The sequence below is a fragment of the Pteropus vampyrus genome, unplaced genomic scaffold (genome assembly GCF_000151845.1).
Source record: "Pteropus vampyrus isolate Shadow unplaced genomic scaffold, Pvam_2.0 Scaffold358, whole genome shotgun sequence".
Taxonomy (NCBI): domain Eukaryota; kingdom Metazoa; phylum Chordata; class Mammalia; order Chiroptera; family Pteropodidae; genus Pteropus; species Pteropus vampyrus.
The window spans coordinates 2,002,722-2,021,236 of NW_011889139.1; the positions used below are offsets into that span (position 1 = coordinate 2,002,722).

Consider the following 18,515-nt stretch of genomic DNA (forward strand, 5'->3'; position numbering starts at 1 on the left):
AACCTTTAAAAAATAGATTCCCCCAGGGAGCTATACTAATGGGCTGAGGCTAGGGAGGGAGGTTGATTGGCAACTGGGCAGCTAATGTGGAAAAAGTTGTGGGATTGGTGGGGGGGATAGCTACCCTGAGTGGGGGGAAAGTCAACACGCTCCCCCTCCCCCAGCTCCCCTGAGTGAGAAGGCAGGAAGGTGTTTGGCTTATGGACTGCTGCTTAGAGGGTATGCCTAGTATATGTGCGGGAATAATCACAATACACAAAACTGACTTTTTCTATTTAGCTGATCTTTGTATGGTGCATCACTGCTTTTAAACGGCATTTCGCATGCAGTAGCTCTCTGGACTTTACATCCAGAAAGGTAGGTAGTATAATACCATCAGTGTACAAAAGGCATCTGACCCAGAGAAAGCAAATAACTTGCCCAAGGTAAACACAGCCAGTTATGTAATGAAAGAGGAACAGACAGCTGTTCTAACTTCAAAGCCTATGCAACTCCAGGCTACAAGTGTGTTCTACCTAAGGAATCTCTGCCTACCCCAAGGTCACAAAGGTCTTATGTATTCTTCTGGAAGTTGTACTGTTTTCACATCTTACATTTAGGTCTATGATCCATTTCGAGTTAACTTCTGTGTATGGTGTGAGGTAAGGGTTAATGTTCGTTTTTTTCAAGAGGACTATGAGTGTATTTGCATAACCATGTGTGTGAACACATGTATATGGAGAAGAATACACACACAAGTGTAGGCTGCCATGCAGACAAAGTGGCTTAATCTAAGGGCACCCATTCAGAGACTGTCTAAGGTAGATACACGTAGAGACACACTGAAGGTCAAGGCTATACACACACGATAGGCATGAGGAGTGGGTGAGTACCCGAAGTGAGCATGTGAATGCAGACTTGTTTTGCTGAGTGCACATGTGTGCCACATGAGTATGTGCTGGCATGTTTCCGTGTCTATCACTGTACACATGTTGGTGGATGTATGTGCATGTGAGTGTGTCCCTGTGCATATGTCAGACTATGGGTATGTCACAGCCGTGGGTGTCACTGGGCATATATGTCTTGTTCAGCATTTGTAAGCATGTTGTTGTTGTGTACATGTCACTGTGTGTGTGTTTGTGTGTGTCAGGCTGTTGGCATGTCTGGTACCGTGTGTCTGTATCCGTATGTACGCATCATTCTGCCCGTGTGTTGGTGTGTCTGTCTGCGTGTGTCACTTTGCCCATGTGTTGCTGCGTGTCCGCGCCTCCCCTGGTGCTGCCACCTCCGAGAGCTGCAGGGCCAGCCGGGAACAGCCCCCGCGCCCCCCTCACTGCTGTCTTTTATCATCATTTGCCACGAAAGGGAGCCCAGGAGGACGGTGATAAATAAGGGCCACTTAAAATACAAGACGACCACTCTGACTTTGGGGAATATTTCTTCTGTGGAGCAGCTGGTGCCGCCTCTGTCCTTGTGGAAAGGGGTCCCAGGGGCCGCCAGCCCCTGCCCAGCTTCCTCAGGCTCCCTCACCTCCTCCTGTCTAGCCCCTCCCCCATCCCTGTCCTACCAGCCCTGGTCTCGGAGGCCTTAGGAGGCCTGGGGAGGGAAAGTAGAGGGGGGAGGCCCACGGGAGGCCCCTGCAGCCAGGGCAAGGCTGGCCCTTAGTTTGCCCTTGTCAGGTGCTCTATGGAAGATCAGGTATCATAGGGAAGAAGCTAAGAGGAGATTAGAAGATACAAGTCCTCAGCCTTGTGAGTTCCCCTTCTAATTCCCTGTCGCTACTAAATTCAGGTGAGGGAATGGCTGGGGCATTCCCGAGAGCTGAGATATATGGAGAGACACACATGAACACACATAAGCGTACAATTTTAAGCACCTATTATGTGCCATGCCCTAAAAGAAAGACACAAAGGCACAGATTTCATGAAGAGACAATAATGTACACATACTAGACTTGCTACAAAAAGACACACACAGACATGCAAAAAAAAAAACTTGTGAATAAGATTTGTTCTAGGAAGAGAAGGAGAGAAAGAAGAGAAAGGAATTGAAGGAGGTACGAAAAGAGAAGAAATTTAAAAAACATGGATGTGAAGGATGCACCACTGCATCAGGATAGAAGTGGCCTCTAGGTGGGAGGGGCCGAGGTGGAGGACTGCCCAATACAGGTGTGCAGGCTGCTCACTGCACAGGAAGGCAAGTGAGACCTAAAGTCTAGCCCCCACTCTGCTGGCCAAGCCATGCCCTGGTATGAGGCTGTGTCCACCAGGAGGAAGGATGCCCTTTACTGTTCACAGAAAGGGCCCTCAACCAGGACCCAGAGGGCCGGGTCCTCCCAGAAGGGTCGCCTTTCCTGTTTCTCACAGGGGCACCTTACGAGTTAGCTATGCCCTGAAGGAGGGTCTCTTCACCTATGTCTATGACACATTATTTCCTTAAAATAAAAAAAAAAAAAGAGGAAGAGAAGCAGAAATTGAGACAAAGGAGGAAGAAGAGAAAGAGAGATGGTAGGAAAGGGGAAGAGAGAAGAGAGAAAGAAGGGAGAGGAGGAGTTGAAGGGGGGGTCGGTCAAACCACAGAGGCTTTTCTAATCAAAGAACTTGTCACTGTCACTCTCCTAGTTGTGATGCCAGGATTGATCTGGGCCTGCTAGCATCCCACCCGGGGTTGGGGGTGAGGGGTGAATGGGGATTAACAGGTGAATCTCTCTCTCTGTCTCTCTCTCTCTCCCTCCCTCTCTCTCTCTCACACACACGCACACGCACACACACATATACACATACACTTCCACTTCCACACACCTCCCATGCCCACCCTTCTCCCTCTCAGTCCATCCCAGGTGGCCAGGGACCTGTCATGTCTCATTTCCTTCTTCCACGACTAGTGATGGGAGCTAAGCTGACCTTTTCTCCTTCAATTTCCCTTCCAAGCTCCTCAGCCATCAGCCACAGGTACGCTGACACCCTCATCTTCCATGACCCCCCGACACACACAAAGCCGTGTCACCACCCACTAGAGGCCATCTCAGGGAGGATGGAGGACAGGGCAGAGCTGGCCTTCTTTCTTATCAAGGGCTTTCAAACCCCAAGCTCCCCAGACTGGGGCCCTAGAGCCCACCCACAGCCTTTCCCCTTGAGCTTCAGATCCCTGAGGGCCTCTCCAGCCCCAGTCCTCCCACACCTTCTCCACATCCCTGGAACACCTTTCTGGCCTGCCTACCCTGTGGAAGGGCAAATGAAGGAGAACTAACCTTGACTGAGTACTTACTGGGTGCCAAGGACTGTATCATTTGATGCTCACAAGAACCCTTTGAGGTGGATTTTAACTCAGAATCTCCAAGTTACAGATGAGGAAAGCTCAAACCATAGACAGGAATGCCTCACAGCACATAGCTAGGACTGCGGGAAAAGAAACCCTGGCCTCACATCTTTAATCCTGCTCCTTCTACTAGAGCGTCAGACTCTTTCCTTGCAATCTCGCTCTACCCAGTCCTTTCATTTTGGTAAGTGAGGGCCGACCATGTGCCAGGCACTGCGCTAAACAAGTTACCCTATTATCTAATTTAATCTCATGCTCACCCACGAGGAGAATTCTATTAGTATCCCCATTCCACAGATGAGTAAATTGAGGCTCAGAGAGTTTGAGTGACTTGCCCAAAGTTATACAACATGGGACAGACAGATCTAGAACTCGACTGGATCTCCTGCCTCCTAATTAATTTATCTTGCTCAACATGATGATAACACAGATTCTGCCACTACCGCCTGCAGCCAGCAGCAGGACTCCTAGTCCAGGCCCCTCTACTCCCCAGGGCCAGCAGAGAGATTTGAATTGAGGGTGAGGTGCTTGGGCCTCTGCAGACAAAGAGAAAGAAGGTATGGGGGTTGAGCACTATGTGCCCTCTATCTTCCCAGGAGCGGCAGGCCCATTGTCCCCACAAGTGCCCTCAGATTGTCAGACCCAGGGCCTCATCTGGCCCTCAGAATATATGGCCACTGAATAATATGATAGTTGAGAGAGGAGGGGTGGGAGGCTGGGGTGGAGGGGCAAATGAAGAAGGCTCTGCACAGCCCCCAGAAGAAAACTTAATAGTCTGGGGGCTCCCTTGGGTCCTTCTCATTAAAAAAAAAAAAAAAATCTCTATTTAAATGCAAATTTGTGCTGGAGCTGGGATGGGTTGGCGGGAGACAGACAAGCATCCAGACGCTGACATAGACCAGCCATTGGACACTGCTCCCCAATCTCATCTTGTAATCTGGGACCTTGTGCCCAGGAATTAGCTCCATCCTCAAATATCACCCTCTCCCCACCTCCTAGGAAAGCCCTGTTCAACTTAACCCCTCACTTCTCTGACTCTCTTTGTGTCTGTCTATCTGTCTGTCTCTCTCACACACACATACACATACTCCTTCTAAGCTCTAAATAGAAATGTGTCCTGGGGGTGAGGAGGCAAACCGTTACCTTATAGTTTTCCTCCTTAATCCAGGAAGAGAAGGAGTCTGACCCCACACTCCACCCCTCCATACACCTTCTTCTGAGGAAAGAACCTCAGTTTAAAGAGGAGGAGCAGAACCTGAAAAGTATGCAGCCAGTTTTGGCTCACCTCTCTTCTCCCTACCCTTCCCTAAACTAGAAAACCCTTGAATCAATCCTTCTCTTTCTCTCTCTCTCTCTCCTCCCCTTCACGCGCGCGCACACACACACACACACACACAATTTCAAACTAGACAATAGGAGACAAACTAGGCCCTCAAATCTAAATCCTGTGGGAGAAGCAGGCATGGTGCGGGGTGGGGGTGGCAGCTGAAACCTATACCCTCCTAGCACCCACATCCTGTCCCTATCTACTTCCCACCAAAGGGGAGATCTGTCTGCTCCCCCAGCCTCAATGAACCCATCCTGAGCTCCCTCCCCAGCCCCAGCCTACCCACCCACCTGCCTCTCCAAGCCCATTACCTCCAGGGATAATTATGTGGGTGATTCGCTGGCCCTGGAGAGCTCTTCAATAGCATTAACTCGGGATGAGGGAGGGAGAGAAGGGTTGCCCCTGGTTACCATCCTGCTCTCCCCTTGTCCTCTCTTCCCGCCACTGAGGGTGTTAATTTAGGGGGAATGGAGAAGGAGATGCTATGTACATCTGTCTAGGACACCAATACAGATACCTGTCCCCAAACTTTATACTTCCATTCCTGGCTTTGTCAGGGGACACTGAGTCAAGCTCCTCATCCTAAGGGAGGCACAGATGACCTTGGGATTGAGAATCCCCAACATTCCCTGCTGGCCCTGCTTTCTCCTCCTTCCTGCTTCTTTCCTTCTGCCGCCCCTCTGGCCTTTGCCGATCCTGCACCGTTGTTGCTCCTAGTTGGCTGGGATGAGCCATCCTTGCCAGTACACTGTATAGAGATCCACAGGGAAAGGAGACCCCTTAAAGCTTCCCAGCCAAACCCAAATTTCAGATTTGTCTGGTCATAGCCTTGGAAGCTGTTGAGAAAAGGGAAGAGCCAGGGTCAGTTCACACACTGCCTGCTTTCCCATGCTTGTGGTCTGCAAGAGGCTCTCCTCTGGACACCACGGGGCTCTTGGCATTGGGAGGAAAGGCCTCTGGGACTGAAAGTGGTGAGAGGAAGCGTGAGGACCCTGGGTGCCATGAGACAGAGCAGGGGCTGAAGGTCAGGAAGGGGAGAGACCCCTCCTTCTGAGAAACCCCGAGTAAGAGAAAAACAAACAACCAGGAGGAGAGAAGGGGAGACTCACAGAGAGCCGGGGCTAATAAATCCTCTAATGAGAGAGAACTGGGCCCAGAAAGGGAAAGGAGTTGCCTTAGGTCACACAGAGTCATTGTTGGGAGGAAAAGGCTGGAATCTGGTCTCTTGATTCTGTAGCTACAGGATATCTCCATCTATCTATCTATCATCTACCTATCATCTATCTATCATCTACCTATCATCTATCTATCATCTATCTATCTATCTATCTATCTATCTATCTATCTATCTATCTATCTATCACCTATCTATCTATCTGACAGTTTGCATACCCATGTGTTCAAGCAGTGCCTACCATGTACAAGAAAGAGCCTGCGTGCATTTGTTCACACAATTGTGTTGATGTCTGAAACCTAGACAAACATCTAGGTTTGTCTGCCTAGATGTTTGTGAGTGTGAGCACATCTATGCACACAGGTGTGCACACAGATGTGCAGAAGGATGAGGCACTGCCTGCAGGTTGAGGGCAGAGGCCTCCCTGACTCCGTGTACAGGGGTCCCTGTATCCAAAGCATCTCCCGGGCTGATCCCCACCAGCCAGCTGATCCCGCTGGGCCTAGGCAGACTCCTACCCTCAAACATGCCCCAATCGTAGCCGTTCAGCAGCTTCCTTCCAGAGGACCCTCCTAGAGGTGGTGCTGCTCTTACAAGTGCCTGATATGATGGCAGAAACAATTAACTGGAAGAGACAGCTAATACCCAAAGGAAAACATTTCTAGATATGATATTACAACCTTGCCTCAAAATGGGACTTTGCCATGAGGAAATACAGTTTATTAGAAGACATATTTTCTTTTAATTTAATTATATAATCTTCAGGGTTTTTTTTTTTTTTAAGTGGTATAGGGTAGGGGGAGGGCTGAGATGTTGAAAGCAACCCGTTGCATTTCCTGTGTACTGCCTGACCACCCAGGCACATGGGTGCAAATCAGAAGGGGCCTGTGGAAATCTTGAGAATGGGATAGACCCAAATCTATCTATGAGCCACCCATAAAACACTGCTTCAGGAACCGCCAGGCAGAACTAGAAGGTGAAGCCACCTTAAGGGACAGCTGGGGCCCAGGCCTACCTCAGATGATCCATCTCACCCACCAAATCAGGCCATGGCATGCTCCTACTGCCCTCTGCCTGACGTGCAGAGATGCACACTCACACGCACTCACCCCACAATCACCTCACTCACACACACGCACATACACCCCACACAGTCATCTCGCTCACTCACACAGAAACTTACACATGGAGTGGCCAGGCAGGCCAGGCAGACCCCGACCCTCTAAATAGTCCCAAGAGAAGAAGGAAAGTAAAGCTCCTCCACTTGATCATCGACAGCCTGCTTGGCTTTGGGCAAGTTGCTAACTGCCCCAGACCTCGGTTTCCCCATCTCTCATCAGGAAGGTGCACTAGATGGTCTCTAAGATCCTCACCACCCCCAGTACATGCCTCCTTCCCCCTGGGCTTTCATGACGGGTCCCTGGAGTCAGGCAGTCATGGGCTCCGATCTCTACCCATCACTTGTTAAGTATGTGACCCAGGGCGAGTGACAATGTCTTTCCATGCTACTATTTCTCCACCTGTAAATGGGGAGAACTACGCCATAAGATATACACCAAACCCTCTGCCTGTGGTAAACATGTAATTCATGGTCTCCATCATACTCATTAGTCCCCATGGGAGACTGTGAAAGGCCAATGAATGCGCCCCAGGATGAATCCAGCAAATGCTGGCAAGAAGCAGACAAATCAACAGTGTCCCCTTCTTTGGGGACCCCATATATTTCTTGACCTACTGCTCAGTTGTGGCCCCTTCCACTCTCAATCCCATGACCACTGACCTTTATCCCAAGGCCAACTCCAATCACCTCTTCCATTGTCCATCCTTCTCCCTAGGTCTAGGGGCCACAAGGACAGCTACAGAAACTCAAGTACCCATGCCTCCAGCCAAAAGTGCCTAGGGCAGCCCCATCAGGTGAGCATCTACGGCTGTAGCAAATCTCCTCACTTAGGTACTAATGTAGTAAGTCCGATCAAGACACAGTGAAACGGGGTGTAATTTTTGCAGAAAACAATGCAGGTGATGTATGCCCGAGACTGGTACACAATAAAACTGTAGTGGAACGCAGAAAAAAAATGCACCCAGTCAATACAATAAAATCAGCACAAATATATCCGTATAAAGCAAATAAATCTCCCAATTCAAATATTTTACAGCACGAGTACCACAAGAAGGAAGGTGAGAAGTGTGTGTGTGTCTGCGCCAGTAAAGTTTTTCCCAGAAATCTCCAGGGGAAATAAACAAAAAGACCAGTGAGCCCCGCCTACCCCCAAATAAATAAATAAATCTGAAGGACTTGGTGGCTGGTTTGCATTTCTGGCCTCAGACATCTTTGACTGGCGAGGCAACGAGGGGCTGGAGGCCCCCAAATTACCATTCATCTGGCCTTGTTGTGGAAATTTTCAAGGGATTTGCAGTAATTATATGACAAAATGCTTGCAAATCTCACTCATTGCTGAACAGAAACAGGCGGGTCAGGGATTGAACACTTTCAGCTGGGTAATTTGTAAATGTCAATCAGGCAACTGGGGCAGAGAGAGAGGAGTGGGTCGGAGGGAGAGGGAGAGAGAGAGAATATCTAGGAAAATTCTGTAGCAACCTGAGTGTAAGAGGCCTCTTCATCCTCTCAGAACCCAGAGGCAAGGCAGGAGGAGGAAGAGAAGGATGGAGGAGGGGAGAAAGGCAGAGGAGGGGAGGAGAAGAAGAGGAAGGGGGAGAAGGAGAAGGAAAGGGATAGAGCCCAGAAACAGACACAGAAAAGAGGGTGGAATGAGAGGGGAGGGGAGTTGTGGATGGAGAATGAAGAGTGAATCAGGAAAAACAGTTTAAATAAAACCAGGGGAGATTAAATTAACTGATACATACATTCCAAGAGGTGGGTCGAGGGAGCAGCCATAAATACCAGCTCCCTATCTCCCCTGCTCAAGACAGCAGAGAGAGCAAAATAAAATTAAAAGATATAACAATAAAAATTACAAATGCACCTTGAAGGCCCTGTGCCCAAGGTCTGTAATGGAGGCACCGAGCAGGGTAAGCTTGGGGCACAGCCCTCACCCTGGCAGGTAAGCTTTAAGGTGGGAGCTGGAAGACCATTTTCTTTTCTGTTTGGCTGGTCATTCTGAACCTCCTGTTTCATCCAACAGACTTGTAGAGTGCCCACTGTGTGCACGTGAGGGATTTGAAGGGTAATGGTTACCATTTTGACAACTGATTTGGCACTTTATCATTTATAAAGCTTTTCCTGGTCATCACCGCCGCTTGAGGGAGCTGGGGTTTATTCCACCCATTTTACAGGTGAGGAAACCGGCTTGGGGAGGCTGATTTGGCTCAAGATGACTCACTAGTTAACAGGTAGAACGAGGATTCGAACCCAGGCTCTCAGGCTGTACACTCTTTCCACCACTGCCTTCAAAGAGCTTATTCCTGCCAGTTTCACCGGAGAAACTGAACACTCTTTCTGAGCATATACACGTTACGCCATAACCATCTTACATGAGTAGTGATCCTGACACGTTGTGAACAGAGCAAGATAACATCCTCTGAAGCAGGTGCCCAACTCTTCAGATTCCAAAGACCTTTGTTAACATTCAAAAGTTACTCAACACCCCACTGACCACAGGCACTCACAAGCATACTAGTGGTTCTACTTCTAAACATCTGTAAATTGAGAAAGTGCCTAATGACCCAAAGCTACAATAAATCCAGGCACACTTTTCGAGGAATTTTAATTTTACTCATCACCATATTCTTGGGAAAAAAATAAAAGGACAGACATAAACAGGACAGAGTCTCTGTTCGTGGTAGTGTAGGCGCATCTGGGGATCAGAAGTCCAGGGCTACTTTCTCCACCAGGTCCACAGCCCAAAGGTCCAATAGCCTCTGATTGAGATGAAACTTTGAGCAACAGGGTCAGGAGGTTATGGGCTGGCAAGGTCAACCCAGGAAGACTTCCAGAGGGAGGCATACCCTGAGAAGCACTGGGAAGGAAAACAGTGTGGGAGCACAAAGACCAATATGGGGCAAGAGTTGGGAGGAAGGAGAGCAGGATGGCCACAGTACGCTGGCCCCACAGCCACCAAAGGCTCCAATTTACACTTTTGTCGTGATCTCCTAATGGGGTTGTATTGACAGCCACAGGGACACTCCAACGGGGTTGAAAGAAGAAGGGCTTTCTTCTACAGCTTTAAACTGGAGTCTCACCTGGCCGCATCGCCAGAGTGTACCATTCACTCATCAGGGGAGCGGCAAAGACCCTAGGGCTCCAATTGTGCACCAAGCACTGCCAGAGATGCAGGAGCTACAGCGGGGAACGAAACAGGAGATGAGAAAGCCTGATGTCATGAAGCTCATCGGACCTTCCTAATTTCCTCAGTCTTGAAATGATTTTGTGAACAGCACAATTATATGCATTGTCTTTCGTGAGTTAAAGTGTTAATTTGTGGAATGTAAATCAGGTGACACTTTCGTAACCCCGTTTGGCATTTCTTCATTTTTAAATGTATCGGAGCCTCAGAAACAGAAGAGGACAACAGGCCCCTGGGAGACTCTGAGCAGGGCAGGGGGAAGGACACAAGTAAAGCCAGCCATCTACCAAACAGTAGCTGCTACCCTCCCGAGTGCCAGGGGTTCCAAGGTCTTCAGAGACACTGAGAGAAGGGCACTGGCACCCACCATCTTCTCCACCCTCAGCTGACCCACCTCTTCTGCCTTCCGACCTTCTCTCTCAACCAAGATTGCAGCTCTGAAATTAAGAGCCCCTGCTCCGATTGGTTTATCCTCCAGACTACTTGCTCTTCTGACCCAACTATCTCCTCTTCCCCCAAAAAGAAAATTTCTGGAGAGAGAAAACATCAGCAAGTTTTGCAAATAATCCACTTAGCTTTGATTGCATCACTTTGGTCACTGTAAAGTACAGGAGCCTTGAGTCTCTTTACCTCAGCACCACCACTTACTGTGCAACCCTGAGCAGAGGGTTTAATCTCATGGCGCCTCTGTTGCTGCACCTGTAAAATGGAGGTAAATACTAGTAGCTACTCTAGCAGGGCTGTCGTGAAGATTAGAGGACACAAAGCACGTGCTCTATAAATGTTAACTATTATGATTATACTCTCCCTCTGAAGCTCTTAAAAGGATATAATCCTTGGGGGCAGGAAGGAAATTGCGGGCAAAGCTAAAGAGTATGAAGCTGTTGTTGGGAGCCAGCAGAGAGGAGAATACAGAGGCCTGGACTGGGAGTGAGAAGACATGAGTCTGCCTGTCCCTTCTTCTGTAATGGCCTCTCTGAGTCTCGGTTTCCTCATCTGTACAATAAGGAGGTTGGACATCTGGACTGGAAGTGTCTCTGATTCTAGGAATTAGTGTTGGAAAGAATAAGAGAGGGCCCAGGACAAGCCCAGGTCAGACATGACCAAAGGTGGGATGTAGCCAGGAGTCTCTCAGGCAGGTTCTCTTTGGAAATCCCAGGCCTCAGATGAGAACACTAAGCCAAGATCACCTCAGAGACCCATCACCACCACCACCATTAGTCAGGAAAAGGCCCCGTGCCTGAGCCAGAGGGTGGCACCCTACCCGCCGGCCTGCCATCTTGGAATCTGGTACCTGCTCCTGTCATTAGCTCCACCCTGAGCTGAATTTAATGAATCTGAGAAAAATTATGAAGTCCCATAAAACCACAAGTATCATAAAAAGTATAATAAAATTGAGAAAAGCTATTAAGTTATAAATACAACCAATGCATGCAACATCATTCAGTCAGGGAGGAAGTCGCTATAAAATAAAGTCATTCCACAAGTGACTAAATCTCTTAATTCACAAGGCACATGCTCCCCTTTATGGCGCCCTACCTTCTTGTCCCTGCCAGGAGTTCATGTAATAGAACTTTATGTGGCAGAGAGCAGTGGGTGAGGAGACAAAGAAAAGAGATCAAGATTAGAGAGACAGACAGACAGACAGACACCGGCAGCCCGTGGGGAAGACCTAGGTAGAGGGCTGGAAAGTAGGAAGAGCTGCCGTGTGGTTGGGCCTGTCTTTAGATCCCAAATCACCCACTAAGATACTTTGCCAAGCAGTCAAGGTGAAAGGAAAGGATGAGAAAGAAAGAAATAGCACCAGAGGGAAGGTTGTAGCCAGTGTTCCGGTTTCTGGACCACTGGGCACTGCTGGACCTGCGCGTCGGCGGAGCCCAGTATCCTAGGCGCGTCTCCCCAGGGCGTCCCCCTGCTGAAAGCCACCCCCACGCTATGAATATTCATAGCTGTAATTAGAGAGCGCTCCAGCGTCCATTATGGTTATTGTGCCTCCAATAAAAACAAACACACTAATGAGCAGCTTTAATGCTGCGCGGGTGGTGCGGACCAGAGCACTATCGCGGTGGCCGGGAGAGGAAGGGAAAAGAGGAAGGGGGTGCTGGGGAGGAAAAGGAGCGATTCCCAGGCCCCATGGGGGCGGGGTGAGAGGGGAAGAAGAGGAGAGGGGGAGCGAAGGAGACCAAGGGGTGGGGGGCATGAGCCAAGACTCCAGGGAGGGTGGGGACCGCCTAGACAGGGGCTGAGTGGGTACCTAGGGGCACCCCAAGGAACGTTGTCCTGGGCTGGCACCACAAGTGTTGGTTTCACACTAGCGGAGACTCTGGATGGGACATTCCTATATTCAGGGAGGGTGTCAGGGCTCCTGAGACACCGGTGAGTGTGAATATTCAGACCCTACCCCAGGATGGAATAAAATGCGCACGGTATGCCCTGGGCCGGGCCAGGTTGCACCCCATTGGTTTCAAAAGACCTTACGTTTGCAAAGATTTTTGAGCATGGCCCATGCCTAAGGCACCCCATGCCTGGCCCCACTCCTGGGAAGGTTGAGAAGGGAAGCCAGGAGTGCACTGGGGCACTGACCAGGAACAGGGCAGTTTTGGAGATGAGCTTCAGAATGAAGAGCGGAGGAGGTGGCAGTGGGTTCCAGGGAGGGAGGGCAGGCCAGATGAGGAGCAGGCGACAAGGCAGGATGTAAAATCAGGAGGGATTTAAAGTCCCCCGAGTGCCCTTCTGGGTGTTGGAAACTACTTCAGTGGGAAAGGGGGCGGGATGGGGGGTGCCGAGTGGGAACCTAGGGGCACCTCAAGGAACCTGCACCATCCAGGGATGCTGCAGGCCTCCCTGAAAGTCAGCATTACCACCTCCACTTTCCCAGCTGAGAAAGCTGAGGCAGCCATAGATTAAGGAGATGTTCACAATCACTTTCCAACACGTAAGTTAAACTGGGTGTGTGAGACTCCACAGCCACTGGGCCGGCAGGCCTGCTTGGTTTATCTGGGAAGCTATGAAAAGGGCAGATTCCCACCAGTTTGTCTGGATGGACAGAGCTGGGGTGCAGGAGGGAGTCTGAAGTCTGCTGCTCTTCAGAAAGACAAGAAGGAGGGTGAGAAGCACCAGTACTTTGTTCTCCTGTTAGCCCAGCGTCCACCCTACCCTGAAAGTGGCACGCACACAGTAAGTACTGCATTAATGTTTGTGCAAGGGACGAAAAAAGGAAGGAACTGGATGGAGAGGACTTGATGTGGGAAGATGGGAGAGTAAAGAAAAGATCTAGAAGGAAGACAGGGGATGAGGCCTAGAGCAGTGCTTTTCAAATTTAGCAAGATCAGACTAAAATACTAATTTCTTATTTTTGTGCATACAGAATATTCTGTACAGAATTGTCAAAGCATTATTCTGATAGACAAAAGGTGAAAACAACCCAAAAGTCCATTGAGTGGTGAATACGCAAAATGCGGCATATCCATGTAATGGAATACTATTCACCAATAAAAAGGACTGAACTACTGATATATGCCACAACCTCGAAAATATGCATAATGAAAGAAGCCAGCCACAAAGACCACATATTACATGATTCCATTTATGTGAAGTGTCCAAAATAGGCAAATCTGTTAGAGAGAGTAGACTTGTGATTGCCTGTGGTTGGGGTATAAGGGAATTTGTAGGTGACAGGTAAGGAGTACAGGGTTTCTTTCGGGGGTAATAAAAATGTACTAAAATTAATTGTAGTAACGGTAGCACAACTCCGTGAATATATTAAAAGCATTTGAACCGTACACTTTAAAGGGGTGAATTATATGGTATGTAAATTATATCTCAATAAAGCTGTTAAAACAAAACATGCTGAGTAGAAGAAGCCAGACTCAGAAGACCATCCAGAAGAGGCACATCTGTAGAGACAAAGTAGATTAGTGGTTGCCTAGGGCTGGGGGGCAAGAAGAAGATTAACTGCAAACACCAGGGATCTTACTAGAATGATAGAAATGCTCCCTAACTGGACTGTGGCGATTGTCGCACAACTCGATAAATTTACTAAAAACCATTGAATAGTATGCATAAAATGGGTGAATTTTATGGTATGTGGATTACACCTCAATAAAATTGTTTTCTAAAAACACAGATTGCTGGATCCTACCCCCAGAGTTTCTGATTCAGTAGGTCTAGGAGGACTGGAGAATTTTAATTTCTATCAAGTTCTCTGGTGATGCTGATTCTGGCCCACAATGGTAGAACCACTGGCCTAAGGAGATGAAAGGCCAAGACCAAGAAGGGGGTGGGGCCTGTTTAAAAAAAAAAATGAAAGAAATACCACCAGCTCTTCACACCCACTCACCCACTGCTCGAGTGTAACCCAGGTGGATAACCCAAAGGGGCTGTAATGGGTCGCAGATTGCCGGGGGCTCTCTGTGCCGGGCGGACATTTCTACACAGCCGACAGCAACAGAGTTAATTTCAAGTCAGCCTCTCCACCATCAACCGAAATTGGCAGGGTAAATAGGAACCACCATTTATTTGCCACTTACCTCTGTCTTGTTCCGCTTTAATACTGAGGGGAAACCAGAGTCATTAGGATCAAAAAAAAATTACAAACATATAGTGTCACTGTGTATTGGTGAAAATGATATTAGAGATTGGGCTGGGGGGTGGGGGCAGCAAAAAAAAATAGAGAAAGAGAGGAGGGAGGGTAGAAAGAGGAAGAAAAACCACCTTGCGCCAACAGAGCATGACACAAAATAAAATTAAAAAAAGATCTGTTTGGTGGGTGGGGGATCGTTGTTCCAGGAAATGCGGGTGGAGTTTGGGGGAAGGGAGAGTTCTGGAGTTGTTTGGAACGCCAGACCAGGGAGCCGGTACATTCCAATTTCTGTTTTCTGGCCTGATTAGCACAGTTTGGACTGATTCTCCTCTCTGGGTCACCAGGCAACGGGTCCAAGGAGGAGACAAAAGCCAAAAGCAACCATTACCCTTACCTTGGGGTATTTCCCCCACCCCTGTGGTCTTGGAGCTTCCCTCCTCCTCGGGCTTCACGCCCAGAAGGGGCTCCCTTCTTCCACTTGCCCCAGCCCTGACAGCATATTAATTGGAGGCGAGAGGAGGACCACATTTATTACCTCCCCTCCTGCTCCACACTAAATCTTGTGGCAATGCTTCTAAAAGTCAATAAAACGAGAAGGAAGATGCGATAAAATTAAGGTGGAAAGTGCGGTGGTGAGAGGAAATGGGAATCTTCTTTTTAATTTAGCTTTAATTTTAATCTTTTGTCACCTCTCCAAACAGCCAGCGTGCTGCCGCAGCAGGGGGCAACTGGGGGAGGAGCTGGTCTGGCTTTTTAAGGACTTCAGGACCACTGCACACTGGGCAAGGTCTTGCGGGACCACATCTTAGAGGAACTACAGCTGCGGGGGTGGGGGAAGGGGCAAGAAGCTGCCTCTCAAAATCCTACTCATCCAGAAGGAGGAGCTCCCTTCTTTGTACTCCCAAAGCACACACTGTCCAGACTTGAAGGCTTACTGCAGCTGACTTTGCACTCCCTGAGAGCAGGAAGTGTGTCTCAGTCATCCTAGTCATCTCTTTATTCACAGCGCCTGACACATAACAGTAGTAGCAGTAATGACGATGACCACAATGATAGATGATAGTTATTGAGCATCGACTATATTCCAGGCATTGTTTTAAGCACACTTTAAACTTACTGTTTCATTCTGTTCCTTCCATCAACACTACGAGATAGGTATCATTATAATAGCCCCATTTTACAGATGAGGACATTGAGGACAGGGAAGTGAAGCCCCTTGCTTGTAGGTAGGGGGAATGCTATGAATGAAATAGATCATGGGGTCATTCTCATTTACCGAATGGATGAATGAATGAATAAATGAAAATTACATAAGAATACTAATAATACGTGACAAGTATGCAAGTTCCGGGGGTCCTATGGTGAGCCCCTACTCAGTCCATGAATGCTGGGAGTACCAAGCAATGCTGACCTCAGAGCTCTGTGGAGCTAAGGCTTCTTGTGTTGGTGGGAAAGCTCCTGAGATCAGGTCAACAGTCGCTGTCACGTGATTTCTCTCCCATTTTTAGGAAGGGTGAAAAAACCCCTCATCGCCATCAAACCAGATGTTCTCTCCACAATGGCCCAACCAAGGGACAGAGGCACTGTGGCTCCAGTTGTAACCTTCCCAAGAACAAGGCCCCCGAAGCAGTGGCATTATTGATCCTCTCTCACCCTGGCACTGGCCAGATGTCCAGAAGGTCTGTAGCAGGACCCAACTTGGCCTGTCAGAGGAAGTCGAAGTTCAAAACTGAAAGTTTAAAGGGTACTAGACACTGCCAAGTGCAGTTCCGCAATTTCCACATGAAGAAAGTCAATTTCAAAGAGAAAATGCACTTCCCTCAGGTCACACAGGTGGTCCCTGCTCCATAACCTGGAGATTTGCTCTCTTTCTATTTGATGGGAGCCCCAGAGTCAATAGTCTTCAACTTCCTAAGTGGGCTTGTGTCTCAGCCCTCGGCAATAGCCCTCCAGGAGGCAGGCAAAAGAGAGGGCCTGTTTCCTCTACATACAGATGGGAAAACGGAGGCTCAGAACTGTCAAAATGTCTCTAAGACCACGTAATAACTTGGCATTGGGCTCTAGTTGTGCCCGATGAAGGATCTGGCTGTTGTCTAATCTCAACTGAGTGTGAAAAAGAAAAAACATGTTTTCTGAAGATACTTTCCTCCATGAAGCTCAGATTCTGAAGCAGCCCTGCCCGCTTCCATGCCACACCTCCCAATCCACAGGGGCCGGCTGGGCAACCCTGCCCATCTTGGTATCGCCCTCCTGTGGTCCTAAAAATCCTCCACCTCTCCAAGGAGGAGGTGAGAAAGGATGGACTTCTTTCCTAGTGAGTTTCCTTTTGTCCAAAGTATTGTTTCCCTCATTTAAAAAAAAAAAAATCAGTCTCAAAGACTATTTAATGGTATAGAGAAGTGTATATGAAATATTTGTAAGTTAAAAAAAAAAGTTACCAGACTATGGTCATGCTACCCTAAACAAGCCCGATCCCGTCTGATCTTGAAATCTAAGCAGGGTTGGGCCTGGTTAGTACTAGGATGGGAGACCACCAAGGAAGACCAGGTGCTGTAGGCGTGTAAAAAAAAAAAAAAAAAAAAAATGTTACCAAATATCGTGCAGAACATAATTCTAATTATGTTTTGTTTTAAATATAGCTTATGGCTATATTTATGTACACATAGAACAGATGGATAGATACCAAAATATTTAGAGTAGTTTTTACTTCCTTAATATTTCTGTATTTTCCAAATTTTCTGCTGGGAACACATGTCCTTTTGTAATTATAGAAAAGGAAATTATAAATGAATTTTTAAATTCTGCCTTATTAGGTTCGATTTTTTAAAAATATTGATAACCCTCTAGCTGGCTGGCTCTGCGGTCTCATAAGCAGCAGCCAAGAATAGTTCACACGTGAGCGTGTGTGTGTGTGCCGGGGGCTCCCAACTCTCCCACCCTCTCCCAGTGACTGCTGTTCATCATAACCAGGACAATTAACCATCCCCTTATTATTCACACGTCATGATTACTAATCACCCTTATTAATATCCATGCTTTGCAAAACCAGGAGGCAGCTTGGCTCAGATGCTTAGAACTCCACAGGAATCCAATCCTGACCCCAGGCACGTCCCTTCCGGCTCTGTGCCTTCACCTCCTCCTGGATTGGGAAGATCTGTCCCTTCCTTGTCCCTCCACAGCGATGGATGCCCTCTGCTTCCCTCTTGTGCCACCTCATAAGAGGCCCCCAGAGGGCCATCTAACTTTTCAACTGAATTCACCACCTGAACCGCCAACCTCCCTTCCACTGGGACTGGAATAAGGATCTCTTCCTGTAGTTGATCCCTTTTTTCAAATTAACCATTTTATTCATAAAATGTATGTTTTGCCCTAAACAGACATATCATGGCTAAAGACTGAACTTTATGGTTATGCCATTTAACCATGTTCAGTCTCTAAATCTAGTTACTTGTTTGGGGAAATACATTAGCAGTTCTGTGTTAAGCCAGCTATTGATGACATTGGCCATTTGGCTGATATTAAATTCCCCGGCCAATGTTTGAGGCAGATTGACACTCTGGGTCAAGTCAGCCCTTGGTTTTTGACGTGCTGGTGGCTCTAGTAATGCTGAGGATGAGCGTGCTGTATGTCGGTGAAGTGAGTCGGGGCTGAGCGTCGCCTGCACACACAGAATTTACACTGCACTAATGTGCAGCTCCCAAAGGGGTCGCTGTAACCTCCTCTGGGTGGAGATGAATCCAGATCCTCCTCAAGAGGTGGTGGCCACCCATCTCTGCCCTGATTATACTCTGGGTCAAGATTCCAAGCACTGAGCAGCACCCAACCCTGGCT

The 18,515-nt window shown here is 48.3% G+C and overlaps 1 pseudogene; it reads left to right on the forward strand.

Moving 5' to 3' along the window:
• Window positions 1-17,124: 17,124 nt before the first annotated feature.
• On the forward strand, window positions 17,125-17,243 carry LOC111731292 (annotated as a pseudogene).
• The last annotated feature ends 1,272 nt before the right edge of the window (window positions 17,244-18,515 follow it).